The sequence below is a fragment of the Rhineura floridana genome, chromosome 15 (assembly GCF_030035675.1).
Source record: "Rhineura floridana isolate rRhiFlo1 chromosome 15, rRhiFlo1.hap2, whole genome shotgun sequence".
NCBI lineage: Eukaryota > Metazoa > Chordata > Lepidosauria > Squamata > Rhineuridae > Rhineura > Rhineura floridana.
This window is the reverse complement of record NC_084494.1, coordinates 32290582-32314679: the sequence shown is the minus strand read 5'-3', so window position 1 is coordinate 32314679 and position 24098 is coordinate 32290582. Positions and strand designations below refer to the sequence as shown.

General features: G+C 45.0%; 1 protein-coding gene across 4 annotated transcripts in view; it reads right to left on the bottom strand.

The window, feature by feature from the left end:
• The window catches only part of NECTIN2 (nectin cell adhesion molecule 2), an 84111-nt gene that overhangs the window by 49540 nt on the left and 10473 nt on the right, over positions 1–24098 (bottom strand). The gene's annotated exons all lie outside the window — the stretch shown is intronic.

Sequence of the window (24098 nt, the reverse complement as noted above, 5' to 3'; positions counted from 1 at the left end):
GTTCCTCCAAATAAAGTACAAACTAAAAGAATTCTGGTTACCACCTGTGGTTTGTTTAGGAAGAAACAAACCATGAGTGCAGGTTCTGGCATAACACTATGCCAGAACATGGTTTAGCTCTCAGCAGCATGCCGGTAGCAGCAGGATGAGGGGGAGCAGCGAAGCACCCAAGTTTTCAGTAAGGTGCACCAGCACATTGAACATTCACATTTAAACCATAATTTTGTTTAACTATTATTTAAAATGTCATGTGAATCAAGCTGCCACTCCACTGCATGATATAATGGAAGAGGAGATGTGGAACTGAGAGAGCAATGGGGATAGGATCAAAATAAAGAAGATTTGGAAGCAGGTCAAAAAGTATAGCATATAGTTGTATAACTTGTGGATCCAATTTTATCTGCTTCTACAGCTGAACAAAAAACAGCTTGCAAGAGCCAGATCAACAGGAGGTGGGTGGGAGCAAAAGAGCCATGCTCCAGACCTCATAGAATTGAGGGAGGGATGTGCCAGAGCAGGGAATGGGATTTGGGAGTACCACAAAACCACACCCCAGTTCTGATGTTCCTCTGTCTTGCATGCACATTTAGACACAGAAATGCAGGAAGCCAGTCAGTCAGCACCAGACACAATGAACACAGGGTCTGAAAACACCTGTACCAGAGAACAGATAAGCTGAGAGGTTAACCTCCTGGGGTTCCCACAGCCCTCTGGAAAGTCTGCTTGCCCCAATCAGCTATTCAGATTGTACTTTCACATTTATTGTTTTTCTCCCTGCCACTCTCAAACCATAGCAGCTGGTTTCCTGTTTGGCTTAGAAGATGCTTTTCAAAGCAAAGACACCCAGAACAATGTAAAAAGCAAAGGGAACAGACAGAGAGAAATCACACGTCAAGGACAGATCATTTGGTACAGCACCAGCCTCCTACATTTTAGGATGGGGGCGGGGGAGAGGGAGGGGACAAAGAAAAAAGAGAGAAGCAAATGCTGACCTACCACTATGTCATGATATAGCCTATTGAGATGATTCTTTCACAGAGCTCACATAAGCCCTGCAGGGGAAAGGGTGGAATTCTGGCCAAAAATAATAATTAAAAAAAATCAGTTTGCACATTCTGTGCTTTAGCTGCATTCACATGACTGCATCTTCCAATCCAGCAAGAGTGAACCATGTGGAGGACAGCAATCTAATACATACCTACACAGGAGAAAGTCCTACTAAACTCAGAAGGGCTTGCTTGTGGGGAAGCAAGAAGAAGATTGGGCTGCAATTCCTACTAAAACCATTTAAGGACTGCACCATTAAGTGCCAATGGGCCACTACAGATACAACACCTAGAACCAACGCTATAAAAAATTCACCGTTTGTTGTCAGTGCTCAAGCATATGGATATTAAGTGATATACATGTATGTATGGCCCTAAGTCCTATTCCACTACTTTAAATGGGACTTAGAAGGTGTGGCAAGAACATCCCACAATTCCCCTTTTATTGTTATGTAGAGAGGAAAATGGCCTCCCCCTCCCATCATGGACACCCCCTCGGAAGGGGTGAAGGGTCTATATATGTATGAGGAAGGAAGTGTGTTGCTCTGAAAGAAGAGTCTCTATTCCCCACTGAAAATGGAAATGGACTGCCTTCAAGTAGATTCTGACTTATGGCGAACCTATGAATAGGGTTTTCATGGTAAGCGGTATTCAGAGGGGGTTTACCACTGCCTTCCTCTGAGGCTGAGAGGTAATGACTGTCCCAAGGTCACCCACCCCACTGAAGGAGAAGTTAAAAGAAAAGAAGAAGAATATAAGGTTAATTACACTGAAGCAAATGCTGCTGATGAACAAGGCCCAAGCACTGAGCTCACTAGGTATTTTACAGCACGCCAGAAATTTTCTCCAACACCATTTAAAAAAAGGGCAGTCTCGAATGTGCAAGATCAGGAACTAAGTTCCCAATCCTAATTTCCTCTCTGCCACAAACTCATTACTTAAGGCCACTGTGCTCTCGGCTTCAGATGATGTACATGAAACCACTTTGAGCACTCAAAAAAGCACCAAGTAACATCATGCTAAAACTCAAGCCTTTCAGAGTAAAATTACATTGACTCTGTTCTACATGCAGGTCATGGGCACTAGCGTATTCACTGGCCCACCAGCCCCACAGGAGACAGCAACCCAACTAGATGGCAAGCACCGCTGCTGCAGCGCCTTGGCATCTGCTACAGCTTCCACCCCAGATGTGTGGTTGGCAGTTTGCAGGTTTAAGCCCTAGCCCAGCCTTTCAACAGTTCCAGAACTAAGGGGAGAAGGAGGGAAGCATAGTTAAGAGGCTGGGACAAAACAGAAATAACATCACAAAGAGGTGGTTGCAGGGCTAACAGACAGGAAGAGTGTGTATGTATATTGTCGAAGACGTCCCCATGGCTTACAGCTGGCCTCAAGAATAAATAATCTTATACAAAGACAGATCAGAAACAGTATGACAGATTCCACCAAGGAGAGATAAAGATACAGTTTTCCCTGAATTATGCTTACAGTGCTGTGATAAGAAAAATGTCGCAAAATGAAGAATTTCACACTGGTGGCTGCTCAGACCTTCTTAAATCATATATCCTGTACATATGTACAGCAAGACAGAGACAAAAACCACATTATCAAACCTTTATTTTATTTTGTATTTGGTTCTTGGGTTTAAATTGTATTCTTGTTCTTGTTGTTTATTGAAAAATTTAATAAAAAAATGTTGTTTAAAAAAAACCCTTTATTTTGAGCTCCCCCATGCAAGACCCCACCCAGCCTCGCATGTCCATGCAGTCCTATGCCAATGTCACTCCTATTCTTCTAAAGATTCTTTTGCCCAGCATTCTAAATGGTCCCAAGGCCTTTTGGATTAATGACATGGCTGTGTAATTGCATGCCAGTTCCTCTTCAACTTGGCCTGCCTTCAGGATACTCAAGCATTAAGTGGTAGTTACTGAAACCCATGGATGGCAGAACGGAAAAGGAAGGAATGAAAGAATTGGCACAGTACAGTTCTGCAGAGACGGGTCCTTCCGAATCCAGGACCAGAACCAAGTCACTCAAAGTTGTGAAGATATCATGGCTGTTTTTTCTTGCCCAGCGAGTGAGAGAAGGCAACCATCATTAGTGTTACAACACTCTTCCCAGTGTAATGCAAGGCAGCAATCAAGGAAGGAAACACCTCTTGGGCTAGCTGGTAAATGTGATTCTAGACAGCTGCTGAGGTGTATTTGTCTATCCAAATTTATATACCGCTTAATTGTGAAAACCTCTAAGTGGTTTACAAAAGAGGTATAGTGGCTGAGCATGACATCCCACAAACCCAGACATCCTGGGTTCAAATCCCAACGTGACCGCAAAGCCTGCTGTGTAACCTTTGGCCAGTCACTATTTCTTAACCCAACCTACCTCACAGGGTTGTTTTGTGTGGAAAAAACAGGTGTGGGGAGGGTGAGAGGAGAAAACTTTGAGCTCCTTAGAGGAAAAGCAGGATAAAAATTAAGATTAAATGGTTAAAAGGTGGGATCTGAACAGTGACAGTCCTGCTCTCTGACACTATCGGACAGTAGCTCTCAAGAGTCCTCAAGAGAGTCCGCTTTCCCCCCTTGGTGTTCCCTTCTAACATACCATGTTTATGATCCCTTCTGGCATGAGCTGCCATATATCACCAAGATTTTTGTAGCTGAAAACACAGAGGAGAGTTCTAAGTGACTACCATAGTTAATGCTAACAATGACTGAAGGCATCTGAGGGGCCTTCAATTAATATCTGCACCCCACACAGAAAGGCAGGGCTGAAAAATAAAAATATCAAAACAGAGTATTAGCTTAGTCACAGTCTCCGTTGCCATCTGCCTGGCTTTCCTCTCTCTCTCATCTATCTATCCACACCCTCCTGTCCAGCCAAGCAAGTTAAGCAGAAGGGAAGGAAGCTTTAAAAAGAGAAAAAAGAAAGAACGAAAGAAAGAAAGAGGCAGCAAGAGGTCAAACGCATCACCCACAGCTGCCTGACAACAGGCCTCCAATTCCCACAGAACAGTAGCGTTTGTTAAAGTGAACCTTGCCTAAGCCTGGCTTGTCAACACCTCCCAAACTGGCTGGCCAAAAAAGCCTCTTGTGAGACTTTTATTACCTTCTGGTTTTCATGTGCAGAGTCACTCGTTTGAAAAAGTTTCCCCGCGGGGAAAGAGTTTCCCTCAAAAAAACACTTACCACCCTCAGTGCTTCGCTGGGGTAGCAATGTCTGACAGACAGGGGTGCTTTTGAAACAAACCACGTGTGAAGAATGAGGCTGCTGCTGTTGTGTGAAAGGGCCAAGGGTCTGAGTCTGCCCCCCATCTATGGGGAGGTGTGAGGCTGACAGGGGCAGTTAACTATATTAAAGGCCCCTCCCATATTCCCTTGGGGTCCCTAGGATACCAGAGGTGGGTGTGAAGAAGCCACACCACAGCAGGTGCCACACTGCTGAGGTAACTTGCTCTGTCAGTGAAAGATTTAAAATGCCTCTTCAGTCCTATTACTATGAGTGCTGCCCAGTAATAACCCCCCCCTGACACCACCATTTCTGGCTTCAAAGGGGCCAGTTCTGATGAGTGTTTTCTGCCTTGCACAAGATGAGGGCAAATGGCAGCCAAACACAAAACCCTGGCCCCACCTGGCCCTTAAGCAGGGTGTGCTTAAATACAGGCATTTAAAGACTCCACACCTAACTAAGTCTAGATTGTATGTCAAAATTAATCCGGTATTTGTGTCACACAATGCTTGATCTTAAAACCTAGAGTTAAATATGCAAAGTAAGTAACTTTACATAGATATAGAATAAATCATGCAAAATGAGCACTTTTCCCAGACACAGGCAGAGGCAAGGACTAAACTAGCGGCACTCGTGTCCTTCTAAGCGCCCCCTGTGCTTTTGAGTCCTCATTTAAGCCTACTTTTAGAACTGGAAACCTTTTATAAGTATTTCTAAACTATTCTCCTGCCTGTAGCTTCAAGGGAGCTAAAAAGAATTTAAAATATATAGAAATGCATCACAAAACAATGAAAACAGAATACATTAGTGAGCACAATACAGCAGAAAGCAAATCTCAAATTAAACCCAAGATGGATGACAAGGAAGAAAGAAAAATCAACGCCAAAAGCCGATCAAAATAAAACAGTTGTAAAAGCACACTGGAAAGCCTCCAGTGTGGGCAGAAGTTCTACACCCTAAGCCATTGGTCTTCAGCTAGACCCAATAACCGCAGCATTACGGCCACAGAGACATATGATAAAAACTTAAGGAATGGGTTTCAAGATGCATGCTTGGGTGAAAGATAGGTCTGGGTTTGAAAATGCTGGAGACTACTGACATAAGCAATGCAGCCTTTTTCTGTGTGGCGAGCAAGGCCTCTGCTAAAAATCTCTACAAGCAGGCATGTTCTCTCTCCTCCACCCACAAAATTGTGGGACAGCTTACCGGAGGAAATACGCCTGGCGCCTACGGTTCTTTCTTTTAGGCGCCAGGTTAAGACCTGGCTATACTCCCAGGCATTTTAATGTTTAATGTTTTATGTTTAATGTTTTAGTTTAATGTGTTCCTCTTTGTTACTGATTTTATTCTATATTGTATTTTAATCTCGTTTTGTACATCGCCCAGAGAGCTATTAGCTATGGGCGGTCTAGAAATGAAAATAAATAAATAAATAAATAAAACACCCCATGTCCTCAGGACACAGGGTTCTGTCTAGTGCCAGTCCTACTCAGACCCATTGAAATGAATGGCTATGACTAAATTAGGTCCATTAATTAAAATGGGTCTACTCTGTGTATAACTCAGTTGGATACAATCCACTGAAATTTTACCTCTCACAACCAAAATCTGCAATTTTGAAAAAATGTTAACACTCACACCTTGCTTGTATCGTTTTCAGTGTACGCTGCGATCACAACAGCTATAGCTTGGGTAGGTTTCTGAATGGAAGCAAAGAGCCTCCAGAGGTCAGGCTCAATGCCAAATCGTAAAATCTCTGGTCTGCACAGAACGCAAACTCCTTTAAGAGACAGCTTTGATTTGTCAAGATGGGTACACAACGCCCTCAAACATTCACTCAAGGTGAATTTATTAGGCTTCTCAGAAATGAACATGGGAGGAGTGGGAAAGCCCCAACAACCATGGCAGAATCTAAAATGTGCCATTATCTGGGAACATTTCTAGCAGTGCCAAAACAAACAAGTCTCCCCCCCCCCGAACATCTCCTTTTTGGTACTCCTCACAAAAAATAACATCTGCTTATTAATTTGTCCTCATGGACGTCATCATATAACCAAATCTTATTGGTTATGTTGAGCCACACCATTTTTAAAAACTGAAATCTGGTCAGTGTCAGCACATAAGCAGCGAGACAGCGACACAAATTAAGTAGCATCACCAACATGACTAATCCAGGAAGGAGGAAGTTGCAGCTGCAATAGCCCTTGCCAATACTGAGCTAAGTGAACATGCACACGCCAGTTTTCACCCTGCTAAAAATCATTAGTTTTGACCTGAGAGTCAACCATGGTAAACGTTCCACGCAACCCTATATGCATCTGATGACAAATAGTTAAGTCACAATCAGAGATGCAGGACGGCAATTGAGATGGACCACTGCTTTGACCCAATGTGGCAGTCCTTCTGTCCTTACTCTGTTTTAAAAATAGACGATAATTATTTTCCTCTGTGTTCCAGTATAGAGCTAGAGAAGAAAGCTCTGGGCTGGTTTATCCAGACAATTTCACTCTGAAAGACAGATTTTGCTAAGGAAACAAGGCAAGCCACACTTTGGCTTTTATAAAAATAGTCACAGTGTTAACAATCTCCCCACCCCTTCTCTCTCCTCCCGGAGACTGGCAGCTTCCACATTCTGAACGGTTTTTTGTTGTGTTTTGTTTTAAGAAGCCCATCCCACCCTAGGACAATTATCCCAAGGAGCCAAGCACACAGGCTTCTGCCCCTAATGGGAAGCGACATTCCCGTCCATAGTCCTGTGCTGCAGTCAGGGCAATTCGGAGAGTGTAAATGTTCTCCATTAGAGTATAAGGCGGGAGCATTAAAAATTCAGCTTTTGCATAGGGGTGGGGGTGTTGTTTTTAAAAGAGGATAAAGGGGGTAGACATAGGAAGAAGTAACCCTACAGGATGTGGGTATACCAAAGAATGCACTTTTCGTAAGTGGCTATAAATAGACAATCCTGGTTTTTAAGCCACAGATACTTTTAATGTGGTTGCAGGAACAGGGCTGTGTGCCTGCTACAATTCCATAGAAGTGCAGAATATGGTATTGGCCACAGAATTCATTAAGAAGAACCATACAAGTTTCTAGCACTCATGCCTTTGAAAATATGCTTGTGGGTGACACTTGCCATGATCTCAGCAGACAAGGCCAGGGTTCAGTAATCTGCATAGCATTTCACTGCCCCTCACTGGAAAAGCCAAACCAGAATAAGTTATGCAGAAACAAACATTGAAGAAGCATGTGTATAAATTTGCATATGTTTATCCAGGCCATACAATACGATTTTCTTTGACAACCAATTTTTAAAAATATCAAGTACACACAGCCCAGTCTGCATAACTATTGGAGCATTACTACATAGCACAAAGTTTCTAAATCTAATCCCTTCTCCCCTATATTCTAGCCCATCCTGAATTACTCAAAAGTCACTTTGCAGCCATTAAAAGCAGCTGCTGTGCACCACTTTGGAAGTCACCAATTTGATGAAGATGGCAGGATTACCCGTAGAATATACTGGGGCATCTCAGCCCACTTTCCTCAGTTTTATTTTTGCAAACCCATCCTACCCCCTCCAGGAATCCAGATTAATTTTGTGTCATAATGTGTATTTGGAGGGGCAAGAATTATAATTATGACTTATTACCCCATCTCTTCAAGTAACCTAAAACCTAGCTGTGTGGGGTAAAACCCCACTGTTCCACACTGGTGACAGGAGGCATCCCAAAAGGTGTAGTCACTTAAAGACTGGGCAATATATATTCTGCAATTCAACACACATACAGAGACTATGGTGCTGGGTGCACTACATGGCTTTCTGAGAATCCAAGTATTCATTTTAGAAATAAATCTGGTTTTAATCCTTTAGGCTACAAAAGATGGGCCTGAAAGTACACAGGTATTGCCTGATACAATCTCAAAATCAGAGGTATGACTATATGAGACTGCCAGTGATGGAGATGGATGTGGAAACGGCACTTGCAACCGATCACAATGGCCAGAAACGTATCTCATATTCTCTGGATGTAGAATTCTACACACATTCTGCTCTTGCACAGAACAGCAATATGCACACACACATGTGCTATAAAAATGTCTCTTGCCTCTGGTCAACAACTACCTGTTCACCAGGGCCTAGACAGCTCACTGAAGCAATATCTTCTGTAAAAACTAACCCCCCCCCCAAATCTGAACCCTGCATTATCCACCAGACTACTGTGGCTCTCATTTAATTAATTATTTTGAGACCTAAAAATCTATACCTCTGCTGTTGGAGGAAGTGTGCCTCTAAATACCAGTTGATAGGACTCACAGATGGGAAGAGTGCTGTTGTATTCAGGTCTGGTTTGTGGGCCTCCAATAGGTATCTGTTTGGCCACTGGGAGAAGAGGATGCTGTACAATCTCGTTTAGATTACTGCAATGCGCTCTACGTGGGGTTACCCTTGAAAACAGTTCAGAAATTACAGCTGGTACAAAATACGGTGGCTCGTTTACTTACGAATAGCCGCCGTTATGATCATATTACTCCAGTGCTCTATAATCTACACTGGCTTCCAGTTGCTTTCCGGGCTCAATTCAAGGTGTTGGTATTAACCTTTAAAGCCCTGTACGGTGTCGGCCCAGTATATCTGATGGAGCGCCTCCACCGTCACAAATTGAGCCGCCCTACAAGATCTGCCACGCAGGGCCTTCTCTCAGTCCCACCAACTAAAGTGGCTAGGTTGGTGAGGACTCGAGAGAGAGCTTTTTCTGTGGCGGCCCCCTCGATCTGGAACTCCCTCCCAATAGATCTTCGTCATGCCCCTTCCCTGGATATATTTCGCCGGGGCCTGAAGACTTGGCTTTTTAATCAGGCCTTCGCAACCTTTGAGACCTCTAAGGTGAATCAGCCTTGAACTAAAATGTTGATAAATCTATTATATTGTAAACTTTGTATTGTACTGTACTGACTATATTTATTATTGTATTTTATCGTGTTTTATTGTTCGCCGCCTAGAGTGGCCATCGGCCAGATACGCGGCTTATAAATTAAAGTTTATTATTATTATTATTATTATTATTACAAGACCAACCTTTGGTTTGATCTAGTAAGGTTCTTGTGAGAAGTAGGCTTTAGTCAACAGCATTAGTCAAAACAAAATTGTGCAGAGGCAAAATTTAATAGGAGAGGTTGTGGAATACAGCAAGCTGCCTTGTGCAGAGTTAGACTATTGGTCCGTCTAGCTCAGTATTGTTGACAGCTCTCCAGGGTTCCCGAAAAGAGTATTTCCCAGACCTACCTGGAAACATCAGGGATTGCACCTGGGACCTTTTGCATGCAATGCATGTACTCTACCATGAAGCCATGGCCCATCTGAATGAGCATACTTGTTTCTCTTTTGAGGACATTTCAGCTGTCACATATTGTAATAAGGAATGAGAAAGGGAATTAAGGAAATGTTAAAGATTACTTCTCTTTAATAATAAACAGCAGCTTTCCTCTTAAGTTTTCTCCAGTATATCCAGGAAAAAAAAAACTTATTAATGTTTTGGTAATTTGCAAACACATTATAAATAAATGTTATCAATTTGTTGATTAAAAGGCAAAACAATGAATCAACTAAAAAAAATCATGGGTCATCAGTCCCACTCAAATTCTGGTACCCAAGAACCCAAGAATTTTCAGAGTCTTAACAACTTGCTAGCATATGTCTACACTCTGAGACCATACAGAGATACCCAGGAATATGAGCTAGCAAGGAACCATCAAGCCCATCACATCTGCCTGCATTTCCCCCTTCCGGGGAGAGCCAGTCCTTCCCGAGCTAACTGAAGACGATGGGAACCACGGCTGTGAAGTGAACAAGCCACCTCCAGCAGGGTTCCGCGGCGCCTCAGCAAGGCGGCAGTCAGTCGCCTTTGTGCAGCCCCCACCAGCCCTCTGCCCAAAGCCAGCATGCGCCAGCTGCCATGCGAGCACTGCGAAGGATGGTAAATCAGGGCAGCAGCTTGATGAAGTTGCAATTGTTAGGTAAGCAGACAACTAGCAGTGCATTTGATACCCCGGGGCAGGATGGAAAAGTATGACAGACGAAGAACTCAAACATGCTAGGGACCGACTAGGCAGTCTGGACTAAAGCATGCAAGGAAACTCCTGTTTTAGCACAAGCTAAACTTCTGGAAATGGACAGCCAAGGAGGAGATTGGCTGATACAAACATCAGTGTAAGGCTGTGAAGACCCAACTGCAGCCAGTCTTTGGTTCTGCTGTACACCTAAGTATCCAAAATTCCTTTGCCAATCCATCTCTTGCCAGCAAAACACAGGTCCTTCTCATCCCTAGCTCTGCCTGAGGTCCATTCCATATTGCATGCATGAAACATAGGTTAGGGAGAAAAGTTTTTTTAAAAATACCTACAAACAAAGCAAAAAACTATTATTATTTTTTTAAAAATGAAAAGCCAGGAACTCCTTTAGTGAAGATTTATTTATTTATTTAGTGGGAGAACCACACATTTTCAGAGTTGCTTGAAAAACAGGACAAAGCATCTGCTAAGGATGGAGATGTTCAATTTTAAAACTCAACACTGTGCCTCGAAGACCTCATAAACCTGCCACTATTGTTGAGTTCTTTCATGTAAAAGTAAAAATAAAAGGACTAAGCCAAGTTTTATTAAGAACAAATAGGGTTGGCACATTGGTAAATAGGGCAATACTAAAAGAAAGAAACAGCAGCTCCCCCCGAGGAGAATGGTTTCTTCCTTATAGATTCATGCCAATAGATTGCACGTCTGTAAGGGCAGGCTTGCTACGACCGGGATAGCCAACAAGGTACCCTCCAGATATTGCTGGACTACAGCTCCCCTTATCACTGATCATTGGCCATACTGAACGGGGAATCCACGACATCCGGAAGGTACCACATTAGTTCCCCTGTGGTATGCTATATTGCCTTATAGCCAGGAAGCTTATTTACTCAACTCCCTATTAATATGAGTTTGACAGGGTTTTTTCCTGTGGTTGAAACCGGTATTTGTACGTAAGGGTTGAGTTATAGTTTCCGTTTCTTTGGGTTCCGCTTGTTTCTATGCCATTGGATTTAAAGGGCAATGAATAAGTTACTGGGTTGCCATTTTCTATCGCTATTGCTTAATTTAAATTTTAACTTAATATAAACACTTTAAGATATACAAATAAACTACTTCATTTTTTAAAAAATATCCATTGCTCTATGAACTTTTTTTTGCTTAATATGGATGAATTATTTAGAAGTTGGTTCATAGATGTTTTTATTGTTTAAAACCTTGAAGAAAAATGAACTCAAGGCACTTTTGAGAAATTAATGTCCTACTTTCATGATGACTTCCACAGCTCACTAATTGCCTCTGGCTGGTCCCACTTTTCCCAGCCCTCCAAAAATTCAGGTTCCTCTATGCCCTGTTTTCCAGCCCTCAGCTTGCCAGTTTATTTAATCCTACTCTTTGCTCTTTTATTATTTTTCCAACACACATGGCTCCTCTCTCACTCAGGTCCTGTATGACATTTTTCCTCCTTCCAAAATGAGGGGCATAAGTCCCGGGGGGAGGGAGGAGAAGAATGTGGCCCTTCAGGTGTTGATGTTGGACTCCAGCTCCCTTCAGCTCCAGCCAGCATGTAGTTCAGAGACAACTGGAGGGCCACAGGCTCCCCACCCCTGCCATAAGCAAAAAATCATTGCCCTTTACTCTTTCCTTAGTATGATATGTGCCATTATTTTGTAACCACATAATTTTACTTTCTATTTGGTATTATCTAGTTTTATTAATGGTAATAAAAGAAAATGGGTTTGATAAAACTACCAGCTGACTTTTTCATTTAGATTAGAACACACAACACTTTTCCAGTTATAAAAACTCTTGCAGTTTCCCCAGCTTTAAGGAAAAGGTGCGTTGTGTGTAAACTTCAAAAACTGAGTCAACAACTCTCCCAACACTCCCATTCCCTTTTGCCCAGCAGCAGGGGCAGGGGAAAAGGAGAAGGGTATGAAGCTATGTGTCAAATGAATAATAATTGTGAGATATCCAAAAACAAAGTCTTAATCTTAAAAGACATGTAAGGGGGTGGAAGAGAGCAACCCAATGAAACTTTATTTATCCTGGCACGCTAGCTGAGGAAGCAACAGAGATGGGCGTTGAAAGGTGAAAGGAGAGCCTTAACTTAGTCTGTAGGCCAACTCAAGACGGACAAGAAGAGATCCCAAAAGGAAAAGAAGAAAGTCAACATCCCATGTAGTTTAGGACTGGAAGTAGAGACTTCTTGGTTCCATTTGCAGTTTTGGCATATTGGACTAGGATGCAGGATTTCCACATTCCATCCTCAAGACAAGGAAAGGAGCCAGGGCTTGTAGAGCTCAAAGCAATCTATTGACCAAAGCCAGAAAAGGCCTTTAGGTTAATTGCAGCCTCAACTCTCTCTCTATCTTTCTTAAGAACTTCCTCCATAAGGGGGTCCACTACCCTTGATGGCTATCAATGCTCAAGCTGAATATTCTCACCCAGGCAGCTACTGCATCTGAGTCACCCTCCCCTATGAGGAAAGGAAATGGCTTGCTAACACAAGGATGAAGTCAAATATGGTGGCCCCTTCAGCTTCAACACATGCATCCCCACCAAACTAGCCAGAGGCAGCTGTTACTCTTGCCAAAAAGAAGAGAAATATCCCCAAATTTGCCAGGTGCTACCAAGACAAGATTCCTCCTCCTCCAAGCAAAAGCAACATTGTTAACCCTCTCATTGTCAAGAAACAGCTTGACACTTTAATTTACCAAATGTTCCACTAAAAGTGATGGGGAATCTCAAGCCTCAGGGCTGAATGTCCAGGCCTCTGTGATCTTCCCAGGCAGTACCCTCTCTCTGCAGGACACACCCCTCACCGGCCCTTGCTTCACACCACAAGTATTTTTGCCTGGCTGAAATGTGTCCGGATAATGCTTCTTTGCTTGCTTGGAGGACAGCAGGTGTGTGTAGTAACCAGACAACAGCACAAAGGTGAAATCTACACTGTTGTTCTGGCCACTTTGGCCTGCGGTCCTGCGCATATAACTGGCATGTGGCTCTCGGAATACTGCCGAGAAGGGGAAGCGGTCCTCGGACTGAAAATGGTTCCCCACCCCTGCACTGAACTCTCAAGGCCTCACCAAGCTCCAATCCAACCCTGTTCCACAGCACTGGACCAAGAACGGTGAGGGTGCCACTGTTTTACCTGACTGGGGGGGGGGGAGGATAGCTCAATCAGAAGCCGACTAAAAACACTGCATGCAGCCAAACCCAGATTCAATCTTTGGCATCTCCAGATAAGAAAAAACAAGTAGCAGGTAACAGGAAGGTCCCTTTTCTGCCCAAGACCCTGGAAAGCCACTGCCAGTCAGAGTAGGCAATAGCAGGCAAGATCAGGATGAGAAACCTTTTTCAGCCCAAGAGCCACATTTTTGGGGAGGCAATCTACACAAACGCACACACCTCTCTATTCTTTCTCTAGGCAAGCTAAGGGCATTATAGGAGTTCATGTACACATTTCAGCTAAACAAAAACACCCCGGGTGCAAAGCAGGGCCAAGGGGAGGTGGTGGCCTGGAGAGGGTTCCAGCGGTTAGATAGAGAGGGCTGCATTTGGCCCCTGGGCCTGAGGTCTCCTCACCCACTCCTGAGTTAGATGGACAAACTGTATGACCCTGTCAGGCACCCTCCTGCGCTCCCAAACTGACGTTAGGCAATTCTGCCCATTCCCGAGTTGTAGTGCAATTCCCTGTCAATCCACACGCTATACCCGCCTCTTCTCACAGGTTCCACAAAACTACCTCTTCCACGAAGCCCATCCCTCAGCCCCAGCCAGTGACGGCACATTTCCCCACAATCCTCACATGGTTATCTGTGCTTTTCTCATCCCTCTTCACCAGCCCTCTCCAACCTGTTATCCTCCAAATGATGTTGGACACCACCTCTCATCCTCCCCAGCCAGCTGTGGCTAATGATCAGGGTTGACGGGAGATGGAATCCAGCAAAATCTGGAGCGGATGACATTGGCTACCTCAGCTTTATGTCGTAAGCTCCTTGGAGCTTAGGTCTAATTTGATCTCCCCCTTCATTTTCACATTGCTCCCCCATCTCAGTTCTCCTCCAGTTCTGTTTTCTCTCTCTTCCAGCTTTCGTCTGTGGATTAAGAAACATTTCTTTCGCCACAAATCTGCTCAGGAAGGCCACACAGACCACAAATGTAATCAATTTGCATCTGCAGAAGAGCTGTTGGTTTTCACCTACAAGGTCAGGGTGAGCGGGAGAAGAACAAGGGTTCCAGGATCCTCGGCCCCTCACATTTACAAGGTCATACCGTCGGGGGAGCAGCTCACCAGGCCTTTCGCATGTGGGAAAAGCTGGACGAGACGATGTGGCTAAGAAGAATATGGGCGCAAGAGACAATCAATACAGCTTAGCCACAGACCACGCATCCCTTGAGGAGATGGATTTTTACGTATCTTAATAGACATGCAAATTATCTGGGAGAATTAACTAGGTCACCATACCATCACTACCGTTTGCAGGCTAACAGGAGAATGAGAGTGCATGCAAAGCGTGTATAAACAACGTGGGAGAAGAGACACCGCACACGGGGGGGGGCAGGGTGCTGGGGAGAGAGAAGAGAGAATGGAAGGGAAAGAGGGAGAGCCAAGGGCAGAGCCTAAAGTGCTGTTTGATGTTCAGCAGCTTGCAAACAAAGCGGTTAAATGGAGCGAGCTGTTGGGGGGGTATTTCGGAGGGCGAAAGCAGGTACAAAGCCCCACATTAAGGCTGCAAGAGAGACAGAAAGATGGCAAAGAGGAATGTTCAAGACGGATCTTAAGAACTGTGGGGGAGGGGAAGAGCAAGAGAGAATATCAGGTAAAGCTGAAGGGACAAGTGTCCTTGAGGGGTTGGAAAGACACCATTTACTTCTTGTGGAGCTCTCAATATACTGTACTCGGGCGCCTTATGCTTCCCTCCCTCGTTCCGTAACTCAGCACCCCTACCTTAGAAAAGGGCGAAGGAAACCGATAAGAGGAAAGGATGCTTCACAAGGACATGCCTTCAGAAAAGCCGAGTCAATGTTTTTGCAATCATATGGAACGCTTGCAGCCACCCTCTCTCGAGAACCCGAGGTCGTTACATTTTATTAAATGCATTTTCAAGTTTATATAGGATAAGCCAGCATATTGTTTGCAGAGGACTAAGAGTTTCCCTTCAGTACAAATGCCAAGAATACAAGCGAGACCTAAAACAAATTGTTGCAGGATAATCCCCACCGCCACCAACCCAGGAATGCTCCTTGTCAGGGTTCCAGACAGCCAGGCGCTCCTCCAGGATAATATAAAACTACAAGGAGTTCAAGCATGGTGTGGTGCTCTATTTCCCATCCCCATCTCCAACCGATACTCAACACTGCACAGTTCCTGAGCATGCTCTCTTCTTAAGGGGTTGTAATTTTTTCCTAAAGGTGGCAGTGGTTGTTAATATTTCTGCAAACGTTAGGGCTATCGGCCCTCTTGTTTTTCAGCAGCTCTGTTTTGGCTCCAATCCTGTTAACATGCTCAACTGGCAGCGATTAGAGAGAGCGATTCTGCATTTATTGATCTGAAATATTTATAGACCGCTAAACATGAACAAGAGAGCCAGTGTGGTGTAGTGGTTAAGGTGTTGGACTACAACCTGGGAGACCAGGGTTCGAATCCCCACACAGCCAAGAAGATCACTGGGTGACCTTGGGCCAGTCACTGCCTCTCAGCCTCAGAGGAAGGCAATGGGAACCCCCCTCTGAATACCACTTACCATGAAAACCCTATTCATAGGGTTGCCCATAAGTTGGAATTGACTTGAAGGCAATCCATTTCATTTTCCAAACATGACCAAATATTATAAAACAATAAAACAACAGACAAAAAGTAATTTTCCTTAGAGAGATCCTATATTTCTCAGTAACACAACAGGCCATGAGAAATTAAAAAAAGGGGGGAGAGGAAAAAATTTAATTTTCAACAACAAAAAAGAAACCAGGTTGAGCATGTGCTCTAATTTAATTCTCAAAATCACTCTATTAAGGCAGGCTATGCTCAGGCAAGAGTTCACTCCAGCATATATATTTTTAACTATCAAAGAGTTTGCACTATGACATATAATACTAATACATAATATAATACTAATGCTTTGATTTGGATTCCTGCATTGAGCAGGGGGTTGGACTTGATAGCCTTATAGGCCCCTTCCATCTCTACTATTCTATGATTCTTTGATTCTACAGGTGGCACATCTTTGCTGTTTTTCAGCTCTCAGACCCTGGATGATGCCATGTTGATCATTGCCCCCCCCCATGACCAACGAGGGAATCCAAAAGTGCGCATTCGCCACGTACCCCTTGGCCAAAGAGGATGGCATCATCAAACAATGGGTAAGGTCAAATTATCTCCAGAAGTTTGAACATGGAGACCCCCATTACTAATCCACTTGGCTAAGCTATGAGCCCCTACGGCTGAAGCCAGGGCGACATTGATTACCCAAGGTAGTTCTGTTGTCTGTCTAGGTCAGAGGTAGGGAACCTATGGCCCTCCAGATATTGCTGGACTCCAGGTCTCATTAGTCCCAGCCAGCATGGCCAGTGATTATGGGAGCTGTAGCCCAAAAACTTCTGGAGGGCCTTATGTTCCCTGATTTATGCCTATGCCCTTCTTTACTGTCACAAGCACATAGAGAAATGAGCATGCTTTTTCCTTCATTGCTTAGCAACTTCAGCCACATCCCACACACTTCGATTTAAGGGGTAGGGCTCTCATGCATGCCAAAGCCCCCTCTACCTCTCCCTTAACAACATTCTGACACCCTGATCCAAAATGTCTTTGTTAAATACTCCTTTGTTAAAGCGATGCTCCCAAGCCACCAGCACCTTGTTCAGACCATGAACAGGTTACACTAAATGCATGAAGGGGAGAGAACAAGGGAGGCCATAGCTGCAGGGATCACCTTACCCTCTTGGGTGTTCAGCCACAGGGCCATACAGAGGCCTAATGTGGCTGCTGTCTGAAACCCCCCTCCTCAATTCAGTGTACCCTACAGACCCTCTTGGGTGTTGAGATCTGCAGAGGGGCCCCTCTTGGCAGTTCTCTCACCCTCAGAAGCTCAGGGGTGTTGGCCCAGGAGAAGGCATTCCCTGTGGCAGTCCCTAAGCTGTGGACCTTCCTCCCCACAGAGATGCGCCGGGCACCTTCACTATGCAGTTTTCATTGTATGTTGACGACAGACCTCTTTACTCTGGCCTTTGACACTTGAGGTGTTTGTTTTTAGGACCCATCCTATTCTTGTGGTTCTTATTTGTTTTAAACTGCTGTTGGTGTTGTATTTTAAGTTGCTGTGTCCCCCCTGGGACCTTAGGGTAAAGGGCAGGCAAACAACAACCCATTTGTGAACTGAGCAGGGCTTCGAACTTACACCAGTACTACGTACGGGACCGCACCCACTCATTTTCACTTCTTCAACAGACACCAGTTGTGTGCCAGTGGTGGTTAGTTAGGTACCCATGGAGATCCAACCAAGTCTCCAAGAGGAAGAAGCATTAGCTCAGCACAGGGGTGTGAAGGGGAGTGTGTGTCTGCTTAGCTCATCCACGTCCATACAGGTGCTTCTTTTCCCAGGGCCCCAGGCAATGCAGACTCCAAGTGGAGATTTCAACTAGCCCAGGCAGCGCTTTGCGGTTCTTTTTTTTCCATCTCGCTATCAAGCAGCCAGCTTTCTGTCCTTTTGCCTTTTGCTCTTCCTGGTCCCCCTCTCTGCCACCCAGCATAAGAAAGAGAAGCCTCAAAGTTGTGGAAGAGCAGAAAGAAACAAAGCTGAAGACATTTTTTCCCCACCTTTCCCAGCAAAAACTCTGAACGCAAGAACCTCTGCTGGGGGTATTTATAATGCAGGAGATGGAGGCCAGATTGCCCCTTCAGCTAAGTAATCTAAACCGGGGGTGCTGAAATTGCAGTGCAACACAGACATTTCACCTCCAACTATCACCATGTTCTTTGTACAGGGAGGAGTCACTGGTTATATGAACACTGAGAAAAGGGAGGGGGGAGAAGTCCATTTTTACCTGTTCTTTTAGCAACTCAACTGACTATGAAAGGTTAACTAACACAGTGGTTTCCAAGCAAAGAACCTTTATTGAGACACAAACATTCCCATTGCCTCACCATCTCAAACCTCACTCAGAGAAAAGGAAGCTCAGACTGGCAACTGAATCTTTACTTCCAACACTGCTCATGGGACAGCGTCTTCTACTGCACCCAAGGGCAGGAGAGGAGGCTGGCTTAGGGGTTGCAGGCAGGCCACAGGGCACACACAGCGCTGCCCTCCAACACCTGGCTGCTCTTCTCCACCCCCACCACCCAGCATCTACTGCCTGAAGCAGCCACTTTACTCTGCCTAATGGTAGGGCAGGCCCACTCAATCCAGCTCACAGGAACTTACCAGATGGCCCTCAGCATACTTCCCCAGTCCCTGCTCCTTAGCAACTGTCTCCCATACAAGCACACAAGCACAGGGCTCTTTAAGCCCCTCTTCTCCAGCATAAACAGAAACTGAGGCCTCCACTATGTAGGTCAGCTGCTCATTTCCATTTACGCGGAGCTGAAGGGCAGAAAAGGAGGATCCTGAGAGGGGCTCCAATGCTGTTGAGGGGCCCCTGAAGAGCCTTCTGAGTCACTCCTGCACTAGCAGAGAGACCGGCAAGGGCGAGGGCCAACATTCCTGGCTTTTCGGCCCCTGCTCAGTTCAAAATATGGCCCCTCTTAAAGGTTAGCTGCAGCTGACCAGGGCAGGAAAACTCTCTCCCACTAAAAATGTGAATGTACTGCCTTCAAGGGTGTTCATGAAGCTAAGAGGCAGTGACTGGCCCAAGGTCACCCAGTGAGCTTCATGGCTATGCGGGGATTCAAACCCTGGTCTCCCAGGTCGTAGTCCACTACACCACCCTGGCTCTTTTTAAAGATGCGTAAAGCATTTGTAATTGTGCAACTGATATGCCCTAAGAGGCTGTGGCTCCTTAGAGCCTCTGGCCTCTCTGCTTTAGACTTATGAGTTTTTTAACCCCTGGAACCCTGCAGTCCTGATTCCTAAGCTAGGCAGAGCTCCAGATGTCTTGAAGCAAGCCTTCCCCACATCTCCTTGACTCCTCTGGTAGAGTCTGGCTCCTGAAGCCACAGCTAGAATGCATGAGTCCAGGATCCAGCCACCGCCTCCTGCTTCCTGCTTGTCAGGACTGGTCACTGGAGCATCAACCCCCCCCCCCATACTTAAGTTTGCACCTCGGAGCCAATCATGCAGAAAGGGGGAGCGAGGGATCCCAAACTACTGTCTGAGGAATGTTATCTGCAGAGGAGAGAAAGCAATGGCTGGAGCTGGGATTAAGCTTGGTTTATGGGAAGCAAAACAGAGGGGAAAAGAAAGACCCCTGAAGCAGGAATGGCACAGGTTTCATCAGTAAGGTCTGTTTGAAGGGGTGGGGAAGAGAAGGCAGGAGATTCCTCTGGTCTTGTTTTAACTGAAGAACAGCCAAAGAGCCAGACAGACAGATGTACACACATGACCCAGGCAAACCAAGATGGTTGCCCCACATGGACACCTCTGCACCTGATAGAACTGAATACACACTGCTTATACAGGGGGGGATATTTTTGGGGGGAGGGCTCCCACACATCTTGCTATGGCAGCTTATATTCAGGCCAAGCTAACACCGCCTGTCGACCCAGATCACAGCTGGGAGAAACGGGGAAGCCAATTGCAGCCTGGTTCCTTGCAAGTGAAAAGCATGCTAAATAAGCAGCTCTCTCTCTCACTCACACACACACACAATTTTCAATATATAGCATTTTTTTTTTTTTAAGAAAGGCCTGTTCAGGGGGTTGATATAACCTAGAACAGTAGAAAACTTCTGCACACTGAATGGCTACATAGATAGATAGCAAGCCCTGCTTCCCCCATCTCAGTTTCTTCCTAAAGACCAACCACGGCTGTTGCAACAGGGATGGCCGATCAAGGGTAGCCAACAGGGGGTCCTCCAGACAGTCTTTCGGATATTGTGGGCTACAACAACTATCATCCTTGACCACTGACCATGCTGGCTGGGGCTGAATGGAAGCTAGAAGGGATCATTTTGGCTACCCTATGGACAAGGTGCCAAGTGATAACCACCCTTTCTGGAAATTGTGGGGTTCCTTTCTACACAACAAATTTCTCTGTGAAGGCCTTAAGCCATCAGGTAGCTCAACACAACAAAAAGAGAGAGGCAAGGTGAACCCAGCAGCAACAAATTTGCATCAAGAAGTGGTCTGGGGCTTCCTTCAGTCCTCCGTTAATGCCTTAAATGTAGAAACACAGGAGAGTTCTTGGGGCAATAACACCAGAATTGCCATACCTGCATCTAATAACGTTCAGCAAAAAAAAACCAGTCTGCACCTTAAGGCCTCATGGGGCATTCAGATCCCCTGTAGGATTGCAAGAAAAAGAAGCTCATCTGCCTCACAGAGAAGAGGGGAAAGAAAAGGCCTACAAGAGAAAGTCTTTGGTTGCCATAGCAATGAGGAGATGGAAGCTGCAGGACAAAATTGACACAACTCGTTTGTCAGAATCCACCTCCTGGCCTACCAGAAAGATGGGGTGGAACTCAGCCCAGGAATCTGTCTTGCAAGTCCCAACATCTTATGGCTATGTGAATAAATAGAGGATGCCCTTAAACATGTACAGAGTGTATTGGCAGCCTACTCTGCAACAAGAGTCAGCTCTCCTCATGTGAAAACTAGGGACCTGGGCTTCCAGCCCCAGGAACCTCTTTTTATACATTTAAGCTCTACAAGGGAAGGGTGCCCTGACTAGAGTGGGGAGAGATGCAGTGGGAGTCTGTGCCCCCTTTGAATGCACTGACTATGAGCACACGAAAGAGGATTTCTAACCTGCATGAAAAATTTAAAGCAGCACCGGGGGACAGTAGTTAGCCCAGATTAATTTGCACAAGAGTGTAGTCTGGCATATGTGGCATGAGTTTCCAGGGCTACAGGAAACACAGTTACAACATCTGAATATGTGTGTGATAAGAGGAAGACTTTCTCCAAACCCGGACTGCAGTTCACGGGCAGAGGATCTGTTTTGCATGCAAAAGGTCACAGGTACAGCCCCCCCCACAGCATATCCTGGTAGGGCTGGGAATGACCCCCTGTCTGGAACCCAAGAAAGCCACTGCCAGCTTTCCTATGCACAGTTTGAAATCACGATAGAGGAAGCTGGCAGTTCATAGCTTCTTCGCTCTCAAAAGGAGGTTCCTGTCACTTCTTAGGGACAGGCTGCATATATGGAAACCTCAGTGTAGCAACAGGGACCCAGAAGACAAATCTCTCTCATTAAATGTTGTGCACACACACACACACACACACACACACACAGTGTAACACAACATGCCAGCCACCTACTTGCAAACTCCAACTCAGTGCATAGTACAAAACCCAAGAAAGCCTGTCTGCCAGGATACAGTGGCTCAAGGGGGAAGGGTTGAGCCAAAACGTTTCTGTGGGGGGGAAAAAGAGGGGAGAGAGAAAAAACACTAGAGCGCTGAGATGTGTGCAATGGAAGAGGCATGCACAGAAACACCATGTGGGGAACGCTTGGCTTCTAAAATAAAATCTTTCAAGGAACCCCAAGGATTTGCCTAGGGTGGTCAGCCACAACTCAGCAGGGGCAAGAGAGGGTTAACCCTGTCCTTGCTGCAGTTGCCTCCAGAGGGGCATGGCTTGCAGATGGCTTTTCTCATGCTAATGATGAGTTCTGGTTCTCAGGCAGACAGGGGGAGGAAGAGAGGGAGGGTAGGGGTGGGGGATGGGGATGGGGGTGGGGGGTGGGGGTTGGGAAGAAAGAGGAAAATATTATATGCAGACCTGTTTGGAGCTCCAAGGGTTTGTGAATGAGCTCATAGCATGTGCATTTCCTAGGAGGGAAGAAAAAGATGGCAATGCAGAAAATTCTAAAAGCAAAAATGACCAGTCATAGTTTGAGTATTTATAAGCGGGTGCATGTGTGATTAAAAGATGCCAGTCTGCAACAGTTCTTGTCTTGCTGTGCTACAATATGAGGGGGAAAATGGAAATGATCCACATCGTTCAAAGTTTTAATTTAAACAATCAAGAGCAGAGTCTTTGCCCAGTTTAACAGGCACACAAGTCTAGTAATGCCAGAATAAATTGCAAGGCATAATCTGAAGCGAAGCTTCTTCAAACAACATTGTGCTTTGCCAGTGTGTGTGCACAGATACGAAAGAATACATACATAGCCCATTTGGGAAATCTATTTCATTGTTAGATGAATCCTGCACACATACTTTAATGCTAAAAACCAAAATTAATGGGAACTACTAGAAGTTATTCAGTCTGAAAGGTGTCTGAGAATGCATCCTTATCACTCACTCTAACAGCAAACTCAGATATTGAGTGTGGACCCCAGCCAAAAGCAACTGAAATGCAAGAGTGAAGAATCATCTGGGGTTTGCAATAGTTTAAAAAACACACACAACCATTTAAAAAAAGAAGCGTCTGAGTATGCTCAGTAGCCATGGAACCATGCCCATCAGCTGGAAAAGGAAAATGGAAAATAGATGTGAGGAGTGGAGTGTCCTGCTCGAGTTCCTTACAGCTTAGTACTCTGGAGGGAGGTTTGCTGGTACTCTAAACAGAAATGGGGGGGGGGTCTGTTGCAAGTCCCACTTGTCTCCTTTTGTTCTCCACACAGAAAGTACACCTTTAGTGTCATGGCACCTACGCTTTGGAATTCCCTCCCCTTAAATATTAAGACAGCTGCAGTCTTTTCAGCGCCTAGTGTAGACCTTCCACTTTCAACAAACCTTTCAAGTAGATATCTTATTCCAATCTGCTTCTACACTGTAATTGTTTTAAAGATGTTTTGTTTTTAAGTTTCTTTAGAAAGATGTTGCTTTCAGTGTTTTATTACTTGCTGTTTGCTGCCCTGGGCTCCCTTTAGGAGGAATGGCAGGATATAAATTAAACAACCAGCACCTCTTTCAAGTTGAAAAAATGGTGGCTTATCCAACCGAGGTTCATAGCCAACTGGATCAAGTCTCCCCCATTTACAATTCACCACGCATCTAGGAATGCACCTTACAATTCCCTCTAACAGCAAACTCAGGTAGTGAGTGCAGACAGGACTATAGCCAAAATAGACTACAAAGTTACAAGGTAAGTTACTTCCTATTATTAGGTGTCTGCAATCATCAGCAGGAGGTGCTTGCCTTTGATGCCTGGGGGCTGATACAAGCTAACAAAATGTATGCCATCCTGGGTAGAGGTGCTGACGGAACCAGTTTCACAGTATGATTATAGCCAGAAAAAAGGCCCAGATTTTGTACCTGGCTAATTAGGAAGCAGCAGCCTTGGAGAGCTACAAGAGTGTGCTGTTGCTTTCGAGGAGGACTGAAGTGGTTTTATATTAAAACTAGCCCTGCTAGTTTAAATTAAAACTTGTGTTCCACTTGCTTGTTCTGTAGGTCTTTGAAATCAATTAAAACTGCAAAAGCAAGTATTCTCACAAGAAAATAGACCCTGTAAAAAGTTGGCATTAACAATTTTACTGCTTGGGGAAGTGAGGAGCGGGAAACAAGAATAGCTTAATCAGAGCTTGGAAAAGTTACTTTTTTGAACTACAACTCCCATCAGCCCCAGCCAACACCATGCTACCTGGGGCTGATGGGAGTTGTAGTTCAAAAAAGTAACTTTTCCAAGCTCTGGCTTATATACACTAGTTAGCTAACTAG